The sequence below is a fragment of the Triturus cristatus genome, chromosome 9 (assembly GCF_964204655.1).
Source record: "Triturus cristatus chromosome 9, aTriCri1.1, whole genome shotgun sequence".
NCBI classification, from domain to species: domain Eukaryota; kingdom Metazoa; phylum Chordata; class Amphibia; order Caudata; family Salamandridae; genus Triturus; species Triturus cristatus.
Window position 1 is genome coordinate 1,050,631,989 of NC_140592.1, and position 18,409 is coordinate 1,050,650,397.

The following is an 18,409-nucleotide window of genomic DNA, read 5'->3' on the forward strand; positions in this document are numbered from 1 at the left end:
CTGAGGATGTTGGTATGTTTACTATGTTATCATCCACCGGGCAATTAGTTGACTCCATTTTATCTTGCGGTTGCATCCACAATTCTTGCAATACGTCCATGAGTGGCAGATCTGATTGAGTCAAATTGCCCATGGTCTCTCTCAATATTGGGCTTTCCGCTGATATGCTTGCACGTGTTTTGTTTTTGTTTGAAAGTTTATGAAATTTCTTTAGTTTGAGTTTTCTCACAGCATTGTATATGTCTAGTCTAGTGTTCAGACATTAGGGCAGAACGATAGTCCCAGGCTCAAAATGCATTTCTCTTCAATATTTAGGTCGATATTTGCCAGATTCATGATGGTTTTGTCTGTTTCATCTGTGGCAGTGCTCTTGTTCTGCCAACATCCTCCTCTTTGTTTCTTTGCTCTTGTATTGTTTTCTGTTTGCCTTCCTCCTTTGTCGCCTCCTGTAGTTGTCGTATGTTCTTCGTTGTGTCTCGGTTTTCTGGGGCGGAGTGTTTGGCGTCGATCGTAATATAAAAAAGATAATTCTTCATCTAATGTTATGTTATGTTAGGTTATGTTAAAAGAAATTTATAGAGCGCACGGTCACCAGAAGGTTTCATGGCGCTAATTGTTGCAAAGTGACGCGGCGAGCGGGCTAGTTGTATGAGAACGCAAACCGCAATGTTTTGAGGGTCTTTCTAAAACCCATCAAATTTTCCTGCGCTCTGATGTCCAGGGGCAGCGAGTTCCAGAAGCCAGGTGTAAGGTACGAAAACCAGCGCCCCCCCCTGGCGTTTGAGTTTGATGGTCGGGGTAGCAAGCAGCATGAGGTTGCCAGACCGTAAATTGCGACGTGGGATGTATTTCACAAACATACTGCTGAGGAATTTGGGGCTCCTACTGTGCAGAGCTTTAAAGAGTAGACAGCCGGTCTTAAAAGCTGCACGTTGTGCGATTGGGAGCCAGTGTAGTTTAGCCAGTAGGGGGCTGGAAGAATGCCATTTAGGTTGCTTAAATATTAGTCTAGCTGCCTGGTTCTGTACTATTTGAAGACGTTTGAGCAGGAACATAGGCAGGCCAAGGTAAATGGAGTTGGAGAAGTCGAGGCGTGACAATACGAGGGCTATAACTGCCTGAATAAGGGCCGAGGGAGTGAGTAAGTGAGCAATTTTCCTAATTTTCCTCAGCTGGAAGACGCATGAGGAGACTACGGTCCCCACCTGTCCTCTAAGCGAAAGATCAGAATTCAGTGTAACTCCAAGGCTTTTTACTGAAGGGGAGGGAGTGGGGGGTGGTCCGAGGTCGGTAGGCCAGAAATGGGGGCCCCACATGATCGCGCTTGTTCCCGGTAAGACTAATTCAGTCTTACCGGGATTGAGTTTAAGATGGTTAAAGTTCATCCGGCGCTGAATGTGGAGCATGATAGCTTGAAAATCAGAGGCTGAGTTCGGTCCGTCCAGTGTGAAAATAAGTTGAAGATCATCTGCGTAATTGAAGGTCGTAACCTTCATGTGTTTTAAGGAGCCAATGAGGGGTCTGAGATAGAGATTAAATAAGAGAGGGGAGAGGGACGAGCCCTGGGGGACCCCGCAGGAGGAAACCATCCTGGGAGCGGTGAAAGAGCCGAGACGAACTGCCTGCGTTCTATCTTCAAGGAATGATTTGATCCAGTTATAAGCAGGGCCTTGTATACCTGCTTGTTCGACACGGGACAATAAGATATGATGGTCCACCGTGTCGAACGCAGCCGACAGATCCAAGAGAATGAGGGCCTGATGGATGCCTTTGTCAGCATTGGCTCGCAAGGTGTCTAGTACGGCACGGATGACCGTTCATACAAAGATCCACTAATGTGTGGATCTTTGTCTGAACTGTCCTTTTCTGTGACACTGACTTCGTTTTCAGAACCACTATCCACCGTGGAACTGAGGTCAGATAACGTTGAGTTCGACCCTGTGGCACGTCCGTGCGCTGTGCCAGCCTTGGAGAGAACTGCGGTTTTACTTTTGGACGTACGTATAGCCTCGTATTTTTTGGCAAATGTAAAAATCTGCCCCCGTTCATAATCCATCTTATCGCGATGGAACTTATATTTCTTCCTCTCCTTGATGACATCATCTTCTTTTATCAGGCGGGTCACCATTGCCTAACTCTGTCCTGACTCGTTTAGTCTCGGGTTGAGCCTTGATCACATGACACGGAAGTCAGTGATATTTTCACTTTTAAAGTGACAGTGCTCCGTGCAAAACATTACGTGGTGACATACAGCAATAGACATAGCAAAATTACTTAAATAATTTGCATCATTGTCATTTCACGCGGAATGTCCAACATTGCATTGTTGAATTGCCATGAACAAACAGATAAAATCATGTATGCAGGAGGAGGAGCCTAGCGCGCAACCAAGATGGCCGCGTAGGTGCGAGGCTCCCGAGGACCTCCGCAACCTCCTACATTTATCCTGAATTCATCCTGCCTCGATTGAGGGGACTGTGTTGGTGAGCCTGAGCTAAGGTGGAACCCGTTTTCCGTTCTCGAATTGGACCTCGGGTGCCGGAGTGAGCACCGATTGAGGTTTGCGGCCTTCTTCTCGCCGAACCCCGGATTTGCGTTGGGGGGTGACCCAGTGGCAAAGTGAACAACAACGGCGGGCCGGGCCGGGCCTGGCGAGTCGCGTACCCCGCACTTTCGCTTTCGCTTTCTCGCCGTTTCCGCAAGTGAGATCGCGGAGCCTTTTGTGTTGGTGTGGCCTCGCTGGGGGACCCGGCCTGCCTGCCTGCTGTGGCCCACCCCGCCGATCTGGGGTGGCCCCCCCGGAGCTCGTGGCCCTGATTGCCTGCCCTCTACGACGTTGCTGGTTCGATTGTGGGACCAGCGGCGATGGCCACGAAACAGGATGGGGATCGGTCAAAGACCAAGTCGACCCGACGTGGCACCGTCCATCCGGCCAACAGCATGGACCGCTATACCCTCCAGAGGGGATGTCCCGGCGGACCGCACAAGTCCCCTGAGGGTCCTTCTGATGCCCCGGACTTGCCCACGGATCTGACTCTCCACGACGTCATGGGCGCCATTTCCGAGATGAAGGCCTCGGTGGGCCAGCGGTTCGACACCCTGGCACAGAAGATCGATGCGGTCCTTGTAGACGTTGTCCTGGTGAGGGCCGATCTTTCCAAGACCAACGATCGAGTTGACTCTTTGGCCCACACCGCATCGGGCCTTACGACTGAGGTGGCGGCACTACAACTGGAGGTACGCCAGCTAAGTCAGGCGAGCGCACTTATGGATCGGCGCCTCGAGGATTCCGAGAGTCGGGCCCGGAGGAATAACGTCCGCATCATCGGAGTGCCCGAGGGACGGGAGGAAGCGGCGGCGGATCTATTTGTGGAGGACCTGATTGCTACCCATCTTCAGCCTCGGGGCCTGAGTACATTTTTTGCTGTGGAGAGGGCCCACAGGGTTCCCGGGGGAAGGCCGAAGGTCGGAGCCCCTCCGCGACCTCTCATTGCCCGGATTTTTAACTTTCGGGACAGAGACGCTATCCTGCAAGCTTCCAGACTACATGGGCCGGTTAAGTTGGACAATATGGAGGTGAACTTTTACCCTGATTTCACCCAGGCGGTCCAGAAGCAAAGACTGAGCTTCCTCGGCGTTAAACGCCGACTCCGGGACCTGAACTTAAAGTACGCCATGCTCTTCCCGGCCAAGCTGCGAGTGGAGGTGGATGGTCGCACGCACTTTTTTGATCGTCCCGAAGCGGCCGGGGACTGGCTGGACACTCTGTCTGGGGATCGAGATGGCGGGGGGGGGGGGGGGGGCGGCGGGAGGAGGCGGCCCACTGGATCGGGACTGAGGGGTCAATATTGGGCCTCACTCTGGACGAATACGATGCTACTTTCGATCAAGCGTCTGTCTTTGTACATTCCCCTCCCATGGAGGTTGTGTGGGGTCTAGAAGGGGTACTCTTTCCTCCTCTAGGGGGTCTAGCTAGTTTCTTTTATAGGTGCGACAGGCACACTGCAAGTTGGGGGGGCTGTCCGGGCTCATGCAGGGGTGCAGGGTGGGGGGTGTTTTGTTGGAATGGGTGGGTTGGGGTGGGGTGTTGTTCGTTTCCACCACAAGGCAAACGTATCTTTGTGTTATCTCTACAGTGCTCTCTGGGAGACGAGTGATGACGTCTGTTTATGATGGGGGGTAGGGGACTGAGTTTGTTGTCCTGGAATGTTAATGGACTGGGGGACAGGATAAAACGAGGTGTGGTCCTGCAGTTCTTGAAGCGAACTTCGCCCGATATAGTTTTTCTGCAGGAGACGCACCTCATTGGCAACTCCTTTTGCGCTATGAATCGACGGGGCTACTGCCTTGTGGCCCATGCGGGCTTCACGTCCGGTTCAAGGGGTGTGGGCATTATGGTTAAAAACTCGCTCCCGTTGGCGATTGATGAGGTGCGCCATGACGATAGGGGACGTTTCACGGTTTTGGTGGGCAGACTGGAGGGCAAAGTGATCGTTTTTGTGTCAGTATATGTCCCACCGGGGCTGCAGACGACCACCTTTGCGGACCTGGGGCACCTCCTCCTTGGCCTTCCGGAGGGGATTCTAGTGGTGGGGGGGATTTTAATGCTGTAGTTTCCGGAACTGTGGATCGTCACCCCCCTAGGGATCTCCCCCGGGCCCAAGAGTGGTTATCTGGCCTCTTGTATACCCTGGGGCTGGTGGATTGTTGGCGTCTAAAACATCCCACGCAGCTACAGTACACCTTCCATTCAGGGGCCCATGGTAGTCTCTCACGGCTAGATTATGTCCTGGTCCCAGCGGCTTATGTAGGGAGGGTGGGAGAAGTGCGCCATTTGGCACGGGGTATTTCGGACCATTCTCCGCTCTTGTTGCACTTTGATGTTTTGCCGAGGGGAGAGGGTAGAGTGGCCCCGATCAATCCCTGGTACCTGCGTGACCCCACCATTCGCGCAGAGCTGATTAAATCCCTTAAGCGCTATTTTGACGAGAATGTGGGGTCTGTGTCTTTGGCGGTCTCACTGTGGGAGGCATTCAAGACAGTACTCCGAGGAGAAGCCCTGTCCCTTATTTCCCACTCCCGGAGGCGCGAGCGGGAGGAGGTGACCCGTGTTGAAGCTGAGATAACCGAGCTGGAGGGGGATCTAGAACGTGGTGTGACGGAGGATAAATTACATGTTCTCCAACTCAAGCAAGCGGCCTATAAGGCCCTCGTCACGGAGGCGGCCAGGGGCCTCAGTAGAGAGCAACAGGGGAGACTGTATGATGTGGGTGATAAGGCTGGTAAATTGATTGCGTGGCTGGATAAAAAAGAGAGAGCGAGTCGTGTTGTCCCGTTGATTGAGAAAACGAATGGTGTGTGTGTCACTGAACCGGAGGAAATTGTCTCCTGCTTCGCGGACTATTTCCGTGGGGTATATTCCCCAGTGTCTTCCCGCTCTGAAGAGGATTCCCATGCCCTGCTCAGAGATATCGCGCTGCCTTCCCTTTCTGAGGAGGACAGAGTGTTGTTGGACGCCGCTCCAACCTCCGAAGAAATTGCCCTCGCCATACGCTCGGTCGCTTCCGGCAAGGCCATGGGTCCTAATGGTCTTCCCATCGAGTTGTATAAGCTGCGACCGGATACGCTGGCGCCGCATCTCCGTGCTATGTTCCTTGCGGCCCACTCGGTGGGTTCCCTCCCGCTAGACCAGCGTCTGGCTACCATCGTGGTTATCCACAAGGAGGGGAGGCCACGGGACCGGGTCACATCCTATCGACCCATTTCGTTATTGAATGCGGAGCCCAAAATTCTCGCCAAGGTTCTGGCCAATCGGCTGGTCGGCGTGGTGTGTGACTTGGTCCACCAGGACCAGTCTGGCTTTATTCCCCATCGTAACACAGCGCTTAACCTGCGGCGTTTGCATGGGGTGCTCGCACGTGTCCCGTTCATACGGGAGCTGGCCATCTTGGCATCCTTGGACGCCACTATGGCGTTTGACACACTTGAATGGCCATATATTTGGGCGACGCTCGCGAAATTTGGGTTTGGCCCAGGGTTTATCAGCTGGGTTAAATTGTTGTACTCTGGCCCACTGGCGCAGGTGGTTGTGAACGGTAGAGTGTCGGCTCCGTTTGAGTTGGGCAGGGGCACGCGGCAGGGCTGCCAGTTATCGCCGCTTCTTTTTGCGCTTGCCTTGGAGCCCCTGGCGGAGTGGCTGCGGTGGGAACCTTCTATTCGTGGTCTCCGCTGGACCCCCGAGTATGAGGACCGCGTGTCTCTATATGCTGACGATATTCTCCTGTACCTGGCTTCCCCACGTAAATCACTGATAGTACTGGTTGATGTATTGCACTCATTTGGTCGTAACTCCGGCCTTGTCATCAACTGGGCTAAATCGTGCGTGTATGTTCTCTCTGGGGAGGCTCCTATCCTTCCGCGGGGCTGTCCTATCCAGATCGCCCCGCAGGGGTTTAGGTACCTGGGTATCTTCATCACCCTGGACGCGGAGGCCCGGTATGATCGAAACCTGCTGCCCCCCCTCCAGCGCCTGAAGGAGGATGTCATGCGTTGGCGGCGTTTGCCGCTCTCGCCGCTTGGCCGGGCGGCATTGTTTAAGATGTCGCTGCCGCGTTTCCTGTACGCTCTGCAGAATACAATGGACCTCGTCCCGGCGCGCTACTTCCGCGAGGTGGAGAGCTTGCAACGCCGCCTGTTCTGGGACGGGAGACCGCGTATCGCCCTGGCGAAGCTGACGCTCCCGTGGTATGACGGGGGGATTGCCCTCCCGGATATTAAACGGTATTATTGGGCCTCCCAGCTGGCTGCGATTAATCGCGGCCTATACGGGCCCGCCCTAAACCCGGCCTTTGAAATGGATAAGATGCTACTGCCGGGTGGTGACTATAATCGAGCGCTCTACTCCAGCTCGCTCGACGCACGTCTTGCGGGCCCCACGCGTGTCATGGTAAGAGTGTGGCACGCGGCTAATGTAGCGATGGGGTGGAAGGATCGTTTGACCCGGGCGTCACCACTGTACGTATCTGAGCAGTTGGGCTCCCTGTGGACCTCGAAGGGCTTCGAGAAGTGGGACATGATAGGCATTAGTAGGGTGGGGGATCTCTGGACGAGGGGGGGATTCAAAACGTTCGGGATGCTGCAGACGGAATTCCAGTTGCAAGACAGGGAGTACTTTCGGTATATGCAGATCCGTCACGCACTATGCTCCGCCTTCCCGGACGTTGCCTCCATCCCGGAGTACTCCCCTCTAGAAGATAGTGCTGGATGGACATGTTCCGGAAAGCACGATCTCGTTAATCTATAAAAAACTGATCAATGACCGCGTGGGATTGCTGCTTGATCTTCGCGAGGCTTGGGTTGCCGATGGATTGGAGCTGGACGACGAGGACTGGGTCTCTGCGGTGGCCTCCCCGAAAGAGGTGGCCATACCGGCCCGCCTTCGCTTCGTCCAGCTCAAGATACTCCATAGGGTCTACATAACGGGGCCAAGGCTATTGCGAATGGGCTATGCTGTGGACGGGCTGTGTAAGCGTGGGTGTGGTTCTTTGGGGACCTTTCTTCATATTTTGTGGGAATGCCCAGAGGTGGAGCGATTCTGGCGTGGTGTGCATGAGGTCCTGCGGGTGGTTACGCGTGTGCCGCTGCTGCCCGAAGCGAGGAGATGCCTGTTGAACGTGTGGGAACCAACCGACTATTCGGCGCCACAGACGTGGTGGGTGACTCTGGGATATATGGTGGCCAAGTGCGATATTGCTCAACTGTGGGGTTCCCAGAGGCCCCCGATTGTTTCGGCCTGGAAGGAAAATATGGACTGGTGCATGTTTCGGGAAAAGGTGGTGTATGTAGCGAGAGGTAAGCCTGGGACATGGGTGAAAGTGTGGGGCCCCTGGAACGCCTACCGTGGTGGAATCTGCGCCCCGCCGTTATTGCCCGATCCATCGCCTGCCCCGTCCCCTTAGCCGGTTTAGCTCTCCGGTACCGGGCACTGAGTCCACCCAGTCCCTGTTCTGACCTTCTCCCCCCCCCCCCCCCCCCTTGATACTCCTATGGTTTGGTAGGGTCCCCCTTCTAGGGGAGCACATGCTGCTGTTTTCGATCGTGGGTTGCCTTGTGGTTGGATTTTGTTTGTTGTTATTTATGTTTAAAAGAAACCGTCATGTGGGGTCCGTATGGTGTGACCATCAACGCGGCTAACTCCTGTATGTTTCCCTTTGCCGCTGCCTGCGTTCTACTGTGTGTATCATATGCTCCTCTTGTTTGTTAGCGGCCGGCCTGAAGGTTGTAGGCCCATCTTTGTATATTCTTTGAACTTTGTAATAAACGGTTTCAAAAAAATAAATAAATAAATAAAATAAAATCATGTATGCACAAATCAATGTATTCACTTATCGGCTGATTTCCCAAAATTTTGTATTGTGCCTGTTGTTCTGACCACTTATTCTGTGTCCCATGGAATTGCTAAAATCCAATCGTGGCTCAGTACATAAAATATGTGCAAGTTCACTGGGTATTGCTAGTATGTGTATGAATTGAAATTAATAGTGCTCAGTTAATAGTGAATAAAGTGCTGGTGCAAATAAAATTTGACACCATTTTAGTTGGTCAAATACATGATAAATATTCATGTTGCCACAGTATAGATCCTTTTATTAAACTGTAGTCGATGTTGTATATTCCTTGGTTTTTTGTGCAAAGCATTAGGGTTAAAGTCAATCCAAACACTGATGACATCTGTAAAATTTCAATTTATTTCCTCGCGATGGGCCTGAATGACTGTGTTTGCAATGTGTGTTTATATATATCTATAGGTATATCCTGAATGCACAAGTTGTCACTCGAGAATGATGTCGGCACTCCTGTGAATTCCACAGATGATATTTTATTTTAAAAATGAAATAACGCGTTGCAACTGCCAGACGCTGCCTTGTTAACGATACATACACACATTTATACTGTTAAGTAAAAACTCTTAAAAATTCACTTGCCTGCGAAGTAAGAGATTAAAACCTTACCTGCTATGTAAAGACCACTGCTGATGTACTGTATTGCTAATCAGTAGTTGATCTTGAAAAAATATATTTACAAAAAAGAATTTCATGAAGTACTTGTATGATTCTGTTAACTGGGTGGTGAGGCTTGTTTTTGATCTAACTAGGCAAATCACGTAGTTACTACTTTTTCCTTTTTAGCATTGGCATTTTATAAATCTAATTTGCTATTCATCTTCAGTTTTAAAAAATATGTTAAAACTGATCAGAATAATTTTTAATTTTAATTTTTTTAGCATTTATAAAGTGCACTATCACCTGTAAGGCATCCTGGCGCTAACATATCAGTGCACAGAGAGACTATTGTTCCGGAGAGATGTCAGAATAGCCATATTATGCACTAGGGAAGAGCCAGGTTTTTAGTCTCTTCCTAAATGGAAGGAGATCCACCAGTTGTCTCACTTCCAGCGGGAGCTTATTCCATAATCGGGCGGCAGAGATACTAAAAGCTCTACCTCCTGATTTTATTTTTTTTAATCTTGGCACCTTAACCAGTCTGGCTGACGAGGAGCGAAGACTTCCCATGCAGGGCCTTAAAGACTATGCAGAGGGATTTAAACTGGAGTCTCTGCAATATCGGGAGCCAATGCAGTTCTTCCAAGGCCGAGGAGGTAGAGAACCGTCTTGACTTCCCCAAAGCCAGTTTAGCTGCAATTGCTTGAATCCTCTGGAGCCTATCTATTAGATATCTCGGAGAGTCCAACAACAAGGCATTACAATAATCTAAATGACTTAAGATGGTGCTTTGAACTAACTACCAATGCTCGAGCATGAATTGGCAAGAGCGGGAGAATTTTGCAAAGGACTCTAATAATAGCAAAACAGCTCCCCGCGGTTTTATTAACCTGTGATTCGAGCGTCAGCTTATTATTAAACATGATCCCCAAATTCCGAACCTTATCGACAGGCATCGGTGGGCGTGCCGTGGCTAATGGCCAAAAGTTTGAGGGAAGCATGGGTGGTGCCTTCCCTGCTAGGCAGTAGAGAACCTCGGTTTTATTGGCATTAAATTGCAAAAAATTTTCCTTTAGTCAGTGAGCTGTATCTCGCATGCACTCATGAAACACTTCAAGAGATGCAGACAGTTCTCCCTCTAAAGAGAGGATCAATTGAGTGTCGGCCTTCTAATTTACGACATTAATATTATGCGCCCTTATGACAGCGATCAGAGGTTTCATATATATGTTAAATAAGACTCCTAGCTGAGAGGAAAGATTGAAACCACTTCAAGGCGATGCCTCCTATTTCCACCTCCCTCAATCTCGTCAGAAGAATGGCATGGTTGACCGTGTCGAATGCGGCAGAGAGGTCAAGCAGGATAAGAACCACCGCTTGATCTCTATCTGCCCGCATACGAAGCTCATCCATTACTGTCACCAGGGCGTCTCTGTGCCATGGGCGGGGCGAAACCCAAATTGCACATCTTCTAAGATCCTATCCGTTTCCAAATATTTTGGTAATGATCTACTGACTATCCTTCTACGATTTTTGCTGGATAAGGCAGGAGGGAGATCGGCCTATAGTTTTTAGGACAGGCTGGGTCCAGAGTTACCTTTTTTAAAAGAGGTGTCACCAGTGCCTGTTTCCAGCTAGTCGGTACTACTCTACTACGAAGAGATTGATTGCAAATGAGGCGGAGTATAGGGAACAAGTCTGCTCCCAACTCCTTCCAAATTTTATGTAGCAAAGGGTCCAACGGTGATCCAGAGGAGATACCTAAAGCCACATTACCAAATTCCTCCACAGTAGGCATCTCAAAATCCACTAGGGTGTTCGTGCTCTCTATCTCTTCTCCTCCAGCCTTTTGTTCTTTCCTTATGCCGGTAGAATCCCTACTCATCTGATCATTTAACTCTGGGCCTTCTCCCTCCTCTTGCAAAGTATCCCTACCGAGGCCGTCAATGATAGTTTTAATTTTATCATTGAAAAACATCGCAAGGTCATCGCAGAGGTCTTGGGTAGGAGTTATCTGATTCTTGGCACAGTCAGGGCTGATCAAATTATTCACTATGTAAAAAATGCTTCTGGTATTATTGGGAGCATTTAAAATAGAATTGGAGAAGTACTCAGCTTTTGCACTATTTATTTCTTTTTTTTATAGCTAATAATTGCTGTTTTCCATGCAAACTTATCCTTATCTCCATACATCCTTCTCCATTTCCTCTCTGCCTGCTTACATTCAAGTTTCAAATCTTTTAATCTATCGTTAAACCATGGGGCAGAAGGTCTACCCACTCTCCTATGATTTTTGTAGTGGAGCAGCCCGGTCCAATGTGGATGTGATCTGTGCACATAGAGGCGCATAGTTCTCCTCCACATGTCTGTCCGTCAAAAATCAGCCATCCAGATCAAACACCGGAGGGATACAACCCTTTCTTAGAAGGGACTTCCAATCCCTACTGACATAGTTTTTTGTTTCTCTGGTTACTTGACTATTACACTTCAGGTTGTATGCCTGGAATTTAATCAAGTAATGGTCGGACCAGACCACATGCGAAATATCCAAGAGTCCTAATATGTGTTCCTCTGATAAAATTAAATCAAGGGTATGTCCTCCCTTATGTGTTGGTTCAGAGACCCACTGATGTAGGTTGAAACCTTCACATGACTGAAGTAAATTACAATAATCAGATTCTAGTAATCCATTTAACCAAAGATTGAAATCACCCACAATCACCAACCTGGCGTGTGTAGACGCTATATTGCTGATAGTCTCAATCAGTGACTGCTGTTGCTGCACACTAATAGCCCCTGGAGGTCTATAACAAACAATCCCAGTCATTACATGACCATTGGAATCTTTTATAGTAAATCCAAGCATTTCAAGTCCCTCTATCACGTCAATATCTATTGTAACCAAATTCCATAATTCTTTGAAGATCACACCTACTCCTCCTCCCCTCCCACTCGTTCTGGGTTTATGACAAACTTTATACCCCGGCGGGCATGCCAATCCCAATTCTAAATCACTTTCTAAATGTGTCCATGTTTCTGTCATGAATAGGACATTCAGTTTGTGGGATTCCAGCATCAGCTGAATCTCCACACAAGGCTTAGGCAGAGATCTTACATTTAGTAGCCCACATAAGAGGTGATCTTGTTTTACGAAATCTGAGATGGGGCCCGCAATCTCCTCAAGTTTAAATTTCCCCCTCCCCTTTCCCAATGCACCTATCTTACACAGTTCAATACCTGTGTAGCTGAGACCGCAGACTCCATCATTTACCAGCTGCGGTCTCAAACGGGCAGCCTGGCTGGCGCAGTGCACATTCGGTGCGCGGACGGGCGCAGACGGGCTTGCCTTTGGCGCGGCTACGGCGCGCCCACGCCAGCCTGTCCCTTTATAGTTGTGGGCCCAAAAAGACTAGACCGCACACTTCCCAAAATGGCGGGTCCGCTCTAACAGAACGGACACCGCTAGCTAAATTCAGGGCAAACTTGAAGTCTGGTGATAAGTGGCACACTAATAAAACAGGAATTACAATTTTAAAAACCTCTGATTTTTAAAAATGATTTTCAAATGATAAGTGCAAAAACGCAATTCGTTAGCAGCTCCCCGTGCAACATACATCTAACAATGCAGCATATATTATCTTTCACGCTGCGCACCCACGCCAGCGTGTCTCTTTATAGTTGTGGGCCCAAAAAGACTAGACCACACACCTCCCAAAATGTTATTAATGATTAATATAATTAATAACAATCTTAGTAAAGTACTGCAGTGAATGTGTGATAATAGGCAAAGCCTAAGACCCCCCCAAAAAGTCTTATTGGTTAGAACTGATCACATTCTGAAATACCTTTATGACTCGTAGCAAAGCCTTCGGTAGGGCAACGTGGTCATTGTGGTCAAAAACACAGTAAAAACATTTGTGTTTTACTTGTGACGTTGATATCCAGTAAAACAGCTACACTAGTTGCTTCTACCAAATGCCTTCTAAAAAAGTTATTTGGAGCCAGACCATTCTGGAATAAACAAAAAGTGCAATGGGATTTAAGATTGCACTAATTTGGATTGCAGTTAGAACGAAATTGTAGGAACAAGGAAGAGGCACGTAGCTAAACTTTAAGTATTACAGCACTCTCAGTAAGGGGAGTCCCTAATTTTTGCTCAGAGCAATACATTTCTCCTGCATATAAAGCCATGTCCTGATTGCCAATATAAGGAAGTCCAAAGTTTTTATTTTGATACATAACTTTATCAGTGCTGAGAAATGTCTAAAGAACAGAGTCGGACTGGCCTTTCGGCCAATCAGGTAGTGCTTAAGGGGCCGGTCTGACTGTGTTGGCAGATCTTTTTTTATTTTATTTATTTGTTTTTTGGGCTATTTGTGGGTCATGTTTTTTGGTCTGCTAGGCCGATTTTTAGTGTTGTTTCCCTGACATTAAACAAATGTTACAGAGAATGCTCAAATCCATGATATCTTCCATACCTCACAAAACACTTGTACAGCGTTTCTGTACAAGTTCAAAACGACCCCAATTTACAAACAAGGGCCACTTTTTTTTAGCTATGTAATTCAATAAAGGGAGGCACTTTTATTTTGGTGCCTGGGCCTATTTTCTATCCCAGTACAACCCTACTAAAGAATCGTCTTACTTCTCACACTCAAGATAAAGTGTGCTAAGTCGAGCGGAGAGCCATTATCACTAAAGTAAATAACTTCTGAAATCAAAAAATAAAATGATCCTACTCTTCCGACTAAACTTAATCTCGATGGCTTCACCCCCTGGGTATCTTCCTCACTGAGGTTCTTGGTTGGAATTTACCATTGATAACACATCATTAGCATGTGACACTAGCAAAATAGCCCTACTCCACCCCAGTCAGTGAAGAAAATTTAGTACCTCTTGATTCCTGATCAACCCAGGTAATACCATTCAGGTCAGTATCCGAAAGTCATAGCTCTTCACAAACCGGCCCTTTCTCCATGCCACTGCTTGTCTCTTATTCGACGAATACAATTTTATCATATTTTTGGCAGTATTGAAAGCCCTATACTGCCTTCTAGGCTGGGATTAAGTTCAAACTTGGTTGTCTGGTATACAAAGTCCTGTACCTACGACACTGAACATACCTGTCCAAACATCTTCCATCTCTGGGGGGGCTACAAGGCCTGAAGAGCAAAGATACATTGTATTGAAAACTCCATTATCCAAAACGTCTTCACTGGTTAAGAAATTGATCTTTTGGACTCCCTGTCCATGCCACTAAACACTCCTTCTTTTCCTTCAGGACAATTCTGGAAACGCATGTCTTCGGCAACCATCTGAAACAGTCAGGAACAACGCTTTCTAACCGCATCTGCCATTGAATCTTTTCTCCCAGTTTCATATTACCCAGAATGCACTGTTTACCTATGCACATTGGGAGAGTCTGAAAAGGTGGGGAAATGAAGGGAGCAGCATACTTGCTGACGCTGGACAAACCGAAGAGTGCTCTGGCGAGCAGAAAGGGTGATGATTGCAGTGAGCTGAATCAAATCAATATCTGCTTTGTGTGACGTGCAGAAGATGAAAGGAAGGTTATATTCTCTTTGGAGATTAAAATACAGCTACGTGCTTGCACCCGTTTTATTCAGGCCTGGGGTTGGTACGGAAACCCAAAATGGTGTAGTATGGCACAAAATTGTAATGTTGATTCCTCTATGGCCAAAAGTTGCATAAAAATCACATAGATGAGTAAGGGGTGGCAGGAGTATGTTTGCGCCAAACAAGATGTGTTGAAAGAATATCTCATAGATGTATTGTGGATGTGGTGGTGTTTCTACAAGACTATAGGCCACCTGGAATGCTGTAACAGTTGAGACTGTTGTGCTTGGATTCGCTCCCCATACCATGAAAGGCACAGTTACTTTGTGGAATGAAATGAGAAGGCATGTAGGCCGCTGCATGTATATGGTGCGTCTCAGCTCTTAAAACCTGACTTGTTCCACTTTCATGTACCTTTACTCTACATGCATGTTTAGGTCACCATTGCCACAAATCTCTTTTTTTCTATGCCTTTGTTAAAGGATCATTTCAATACATTTGTATCCAGTCTTTCCCTGGCCTATTTTACTGGGGAGTTGGACAACGTGCAAATACCTCTGCCCTTTTCTTTGCAGATGACCTAGTTCTACAGGATCAGGCTCATGTCGGAATCTAGACTGTCTGGTATTATAGCATCTCTGTATACCACCTGTAAAAGGTCACACTGCTAGCTTCCTTTTTAGGTCTCGCGTTTGGCAGCGCATGCGCTGCATGCGCTGTCTCAGCGAGACTTAAAGTAATGTGTATGTTGGCTTCAAGTTGGTGTAATTTTTCCTGCCCCTCGCGATTGGTTTAAATCTGGCATTGCTGTTGTTTTCTTGCTTTCTGTTGGCTGTTGCTCCTATGGTAACTTCCTTGTAGTCCTGAGGCAGCGGCGCCTAACTACAGTATTCCTCCGCTTCCTGGCACTTAATTGCCTGCAGTGTGCCATCTGTTGTTTACCCCTCCCTGACTGACGTGTGAGACCCTGCCAACAAATGTAAGCTCCAGTTGGGGGCATGGCCCCCCTCTTCTCCCTCCTCGCCTTGTTTCTTCTAATAGTGTATCTGGTCTGACTCCAACTGCCTGCTCGTGTCCAGGCTGTGATCCCATCCGAGATAAGCTCCGAACCTCTCTGGTTTCCTCCCACGACCCACATTACCCACTGGATTCTTAAACGTGCGTCCCTGTTTTTTGGGAAGATTTAGTGCGACTTTCATGTCCGACGTCGGAGATGCTGAGGCTAACTGGCCTTTCATGTAAACCGAGAGTCTCTAATCCCGAAAGGTCCCGGAGACGTTAATAGATTTTACACAAAATCTCAACTCAAAGTACGGAATGCTAAAAAGAAATTCTCTCTTAGGGGCTCGGAGAGCGGCGGACGGAGAGAAACGTGGTAAATGAAACATGTGTGCGGGGGCGAGGGGACATATATGCAGGCCAGTGGCGCAGCATGGGGAGCTCCACACACCCCCTGCTCTCACCTACAGCCCCGCCCCCCTCATCGTGTCCCTACGTGAGGCAAACGCAGGGGAGGGACATTGTCTGATGCAGGCCGGACTAGAGGTGCACTCGCGGAGCTGCTTGTAAGGCGAGCGAACCCAGACTCTGTCAGCATTAATCACCTTCTCCCCGTCTTCCTCTCGGAGGGGAACAAATTGTGAGCATCTGCTTCTTGCATATTAATTTAGAAAGTGGTGCTAATTCGAAGAAAATCATTTTTCTTTGTTGACAGCAAGACATCTGAGGGGGCCCGGAGGGGATGACTCCTGCACTTAAACTTTAACACAAGTTCCTGCCTCATTCAAGTCCTTATCGCGAGCCCATATTATGGAGGATGTCAATTTCGTGCCCCACCTCCCACTGGAATTAATTTTACTTGTGGTTTGCTCAAAACCGGGCATAAGAAGTTAATGGGGATCCTAAGTAATGAGTAGAAATGTCATTAGCGCTTGGTTCACTGCCGAGGGCGCGAGAAAGGGGTGAAGCGGGTCTCGACAGTCATGGGCCTCCCTCTCCCTTAGGCTCACGTGAGAAATTATGTTAATATCGGCACTGCCTGTAAATAAGCTGCGCCAAGCCTAGGTCTATTCATCACACCCTCAGTTTCCAGCTTTGGCTGCGCTGTTTCCAGGCACCTGTCCGCCAAGGCGGGCATGGAGGGGGCTTCTCTCCCTCTTTTCACAAGCCTGACACTTTTACTACGTTTCACGTACACGACCTTCATTTTCCTGCTGTTACCGTGGATGAAACACACAAAAACTCCATCGGTGTCCGGGTCTGAAGTCCTCCCGCCTTGTTTCAGGGTTTGAACCCTCAGACCATTGAATGTCATTGCTGAAGAGTGAGACTTAGCGGCTCAATTAATGGCACAACCCACTGCGCTCCATGCTCCTCAGAATTCAGAAAACATCCTCAAAGTCACGGTGTTAAATCATTTTGGCAAAAACCAAACGAAAAATACTGCCTACTCAAAAACGTGGAAAAAATATATAATCCACACGTAATCACTTCTAGTAGCCATGCAACCTTTTGTCGATTGATTTTGAAGCCACATTCGAAGTAGAAGCTGAATATGGCAGTGTGTATATATTAAGGGAGAAAAACGTCTGTAATTGTTGAACACCTATGAGAAATGGCAAACAGAGCCATCTTGTTAAGCGGCCAGACTGTCACGTATCATGACTTGTAAACCATTTTAAATGAGAATTCCAAAGCGACGCCTTCTAGGCAACATTCTGAAACAATACCTCAAAACAACCTCACATTAAACCAACGCTTTGAAATGATGCTATGAATCGCACATTAACTCCTGGACTCGAAAACAAAAAAATAGATGTTACTGCCAGCGCATTGAACCAATTTTTTCAGCAAGTCCTTGAACCACGCACTAAAGTGCGAACTCAAAAGAAGGCTTTGAATCCCACATCATATTGACAGTGCATAGAATACATATATCATGACTTCAAAACAATGCCTCCAACCCCACAGCACACCTAGGCCTCACTACAATCCTATGAACCGCAACGAAAAGTTGACGTTTTCGTTTCGCCAATACTTATTTTGTATCTGTTTTTTTTGGTATGAAGACACATGACACTTATACAACCGCATAGTAGTGCTTGGGAGATGCTGGGCCCTCGCCTAGTTTTTCTTCGTAGTGCTCTATGGTTGGTAAAAAAAAACAAGCATTGGCATAGCCAATAGGTCTCGCATTTGGGACCTTATAAGTATTTAGTTATGCAGCACAATATCCTTGGTGCAACATCAACTGTTGCATGGCTAAACACTTACAATGTCCCAAATGCGAGACCTATTGGCTATGCCAATGCTTGTTTCCAGAGGCGAACACATTTTTATCTCATGACAGATGTTTTTGGGAGCTGTTCCTCCCTCCCTCCCTCCTTGCAACCACAAAGATACTTATGCTGTGACCTTTTTCAGTGTAAGTGTTCTGTAAAATTGTTTCCATATTTAGAACCTAACTTCATATTATTGAAAACTGCCTAGTGTTTGCACATAAATAACACCATACATAATTTTCCTGTGAGCAAATACAATTTGCATGAAAAATACCACCTTTCATGACTCTGTAAATAAGGTATTCGATTTTGCTTTTGAAAATTATTTTTATCATGTCTTCATTGCGCAAAATCGTTTACGCGTCTGGTTCATCTTGGTAAATATGAGAAATCACGTAATGCTTCTGGAGTAAATGGCTAGAATCGGAAGTGGGTTGGGGGTGATATTTTTTACTAGCTTGAATTAGAATGTATCTGCTTGTCTAGGCTAATTTGAAATCTCCATTACTAGTGTGAGTGAAAAACGAATATGTTCCCATAAGAGATACC

At 47.7% G+C, this 18,409-nt stretch overlaps 1 protein-coding gene across 1 annotated transcript in view; it reads left to right on the forward strand.

Moving 5' to 3' along the window:
- Window positions 1-18,409, forward strand: part of VPS18 (VPS18 core subunit of CORVET and HOPS complexes) — an 89,175-nt gene that overhangs the window by 37,869 nt on the left and 32,897 nt on the right. The window lies entirely within an intron of this gene.